The following is a 3,358-nucleotide window of genomic DNA, read 5'->3' on the forward strand; positions in this document are numbered from 1 at the left end:
CCAATTTGAGAATTTTCTTTATAAAAAGAGATCATGATAGGCCCCATAAGGCAAAAAAGAATGAAATTTTGGGAGTTCAAAAAAAAATGTTACCCGGTTTTGGATCGCGCACAGGGCTCGGGTCACGTAGCATCGAGGTGCCCTGGGTGACATGATTCGAGCGAAAATTTGACGGTGGCATGAGTCGTGCAAAAACATTGGAGGCCATTAAGGCTCGAGGGGCTTCAAGTTGAGGTTGCTGAGGCAGGTCGGGTTGAATACTTTGGGCGTTAACCAAAAAGAAAAAGTTAACCACTTTTGGATCATGTATACGGCTTGGGGCACTTAGAATCAAGTCGAGCACAGTGACATCAGTCGTGCAAAAAATTTGGAGATGACTCGAGTCAGGGCATCTGACTCTATCCTTGTTCAAAACTTTGGGACTTGACAAAAAAAAGAAAAAGGAAAAAGTTACCCAGTTTTGGATCACGGAAGTGACTCGGGCCACTCAGAATCAAGGCGAGTGCGGTTACATGAGTCGAGCGAAAAAAAAATGGAGGCGGTTAAGGCTCGAGGCAATTCGAGTCGGGGTAGCTAAGTCGATTCGAAAACTTTGGCCATTAGCCAAAAAAAGAGTTAATCGCTTTTGGATCACGTACATGACTTGGGGCACATAGAATCAAGTCAAGCACGGTGACATGAGTGGTTCGAAAAAATTGCAGGCGATTAAGGCTCGAGGCGATTTGAGTCGAGGTTGCTGACACGATTCGGGTTGAAATCTTTGGGTGTTAACCAAAGAAGGAAGAAGTTAACCGCTTTTGGATCATCTACATGACTCGAGGCACCAAGTCGAGCACGGTGACATGAGTCCTGCGAAAAAATGGAGGCGGTTAAGGCTCAAGGCGATACGAGTCGAGGTTGCTGACACAATTTGGGTTGAAAACTTTGGGCGTTAACCCAAAAAAAGAGTTCACCACCTTTGGATCACACACATGACTCGGCGCACTTAGAATCATGTCGAACACGGTGACATGAGTCCTGCAAAAAAATTGGAGGTAGTTAAGGCTCGACGCGATTCGAGTCGGGGTTCGGGGAGTTGGGGTGATTCGTGTCGGGGTTGCCGACACGGCTCGAGTTGAAAACTTTGGGCATTAACCCCAAAAAAGAAAAAAGTTGACCTCTTTTGGACCACGTACATGACTCGGGGCACTTAGAATCAAGTCGAGCACGGTGGCATGGGTTGTGCAAAAAATTTGGAGGCGATTCAAGTCGGGGTAGCCAACTCGATTTGAGTACAAAACTTTGGGCATTAACCAAAAAATAAGTTGACCAATTTTGGATCACGTAAATGAGTCGTCTGCCCTCCCGAAAATTACAAAACCTGGGGACCTGCCTGGAATTTGCAGTCGAAAGATTTTTCTGCCCTCACAAAAATTTACAAACCCCACCTGCTCGAAATTTGGACTTGGAAGATTTTTCTGCCCTCGCAGAATTTACAAACCCCACTCGCTCGGAATTTGGAACTTGGAAATTATGAAACCCCGCCTGCCCAAAATTTGGACTTGGAATATTTTTTTGCCCTCACAGAAATTGCAAACCCGACCCACATGGAAATTGCACTTGGAAGACTTTTTCGCACTCGCAGAAATCACAAAACCCCACCTGTGGGGAATTCAGCACTTGGGAGATTTTTTCGCCCTTCCGAAAATCGCAAACCCCACTAGCTTGGAATTTGGGACTCGGGAGATTTTTTTCCCCCTCGTGGAAATTTTACAAAACCCCACTCGCCCAAAATTTGGCACTCGGGAGATTGTTCTGCCCTGGCAAAAATTTCTACAAAACCCCTCCCTCCCGCCAGGAATTTTGCACTCGGGAGATTTTTTTGCCCTGGCAGAAATTGCAAACCCCACCCGCCAAGAATTTGGCACCTGGGAGATTTTTACGCCCTCGTGGGAATTTTCACAAAACCCCACCCGTTCGGAATGTGGCATGTGGGAGATTTTTTTTCCCTTGCGGAAATTTTCACAAAACCCCACCCGCCCGGATTGTGGCACTTGGGAGATTTTTCCACCTCGGTAGAAATTGCAAAACCCCACCCGCCGAGAATTCAGCACTTGGGAGATTTCTTCGCCCTCGCAGAAATTTTCACAAAACCCCACCCCCTCAAAATTTTGCACCTGGGAGAGTTTTCCCGCCCTCGCGAAAAATTGCAAACCCCACCCACCCAAAATTTGGCACTTGGAAGATCTTCCCACACTCGCACAAATTGCAAACCCCACCCGCCGAGAATTTGGGACCTGAGAGATTGTTACGAGCTCGCAAGAAAAAACCTTGCAAACCCTACCCCCACCCAGAATTTGGCACTTGGGAGATTTTCTCGCCCTCGTGAAAATTACAAACCCCACCCACCTCAGAGTCAAAAAAGGTTTTACGAATCGAGGCGACAAATGGCTGAATCTCAGTGGATCATGGCAGCAAGGCCACTCTGCCACTTACAATACCCCGTCGCTTATTTAAGTCGTCTGCAAAAGATTCTTCTCGCCGACCGCTTGAAATTAATATCCAAGGTTGCTCCAACGGGCTAGTGCGCCGATCAAACATGGCCAATGACACGGGCCCCTGGGAGTGCAAGAGCACCCCTACTATGGGTCACGATGTAGCTGGAGAGAGATATGCGCCGCATCTAGCGTGGATTCTGACTTAAAGGCATTCAGTCATAATCCGACACATGGTAGCTTCACAGCACTAGCTTTTTAACCAAGTGCGATGACCAAATGTGTGAATCAATGGTTCCTCTCATACTAAGTTGAATTACTATCGCGGTGCGGATCATCAGTAGGGTAAAACTAACCTGTCTCACGACGGTCTAAACCCAACTCACGTTCCCTATTGGTGGGTGAACAATCCAACACTTGGTGAATTCTGCTTCACAATGATAGGAAGAGCCGACATCAAAGGATCAAAAAGCAACGTCGCTATGAACGCTTGGCTGCCACAAGCCAGTTATCCCTGTGGTAACTTTTTTGACACCTCTAGCTTCAAATTCTGAAAGTCTAAAGGATCGATAGGCCGCGCTTTCACAGTTTGTATTCGTACTAAAAATCAAAATCAAATGAGCTTTTACCCTTTTGTTCCACATGAGATTTTTGTTCTCGTTGAGCTCATCTTAGGACACTTGTGTTATCTTTTAACAGATGTGCCACCCCAGCCAAACTCCCCACCTGAATTTGTCTTCTGCCCGGATTGGCGTGCCTAGACGCACCTTAAGGCCAAAAATAGGGGCATTGCCCCATCTCTGGCTCACGGAACAAGTAAAATAACATTAAAAGTAGTGGTATTTCACTTGCGCTCGAAAGCTCCCACTTATTCTACACCTCTG

The 3,358-nt window shown here is 46.7% G+C and overlaps 1 non-coding gene across 1 annotated transcript in view; it reads right to left on the reverse strand.

Moving 5' to 3' along the window:
* Window positions 1–2,409: 2,409 nt before the first annotated feature.
* Window positions 2,410–3,358, reverse strand: part of LOC149573664 (25S ribosomal RNA) — a 3,398-nt gene continuing 2,449 nt past the window's right edge. The window contains exon 1 of the ribosomal RNA XR_016360998.1: window positions 2,410–3,358. This exon is cut by the window's right edge and continues 2,449 nt beyond it. This is a non-coding gene — a ribosomal RNA (25S ribosomal RNA).

Source organism: Cupressus sempervirens, chromosome 2, assembly GCF_028749045.1.
Source record: "Cupressus sempervirens isolate cs-2001-9-10 chromosome 2, ASM2874904v1, whole genome shotgun sequence".
Classification (NCBI taxonomy): domain Eukaryota; kingdom Viridiplantae; phylum Streptophyta; class Pinopsida; order Cupressales; family Cupressaceae; genus Cupressus; species Cupressus sempervirens.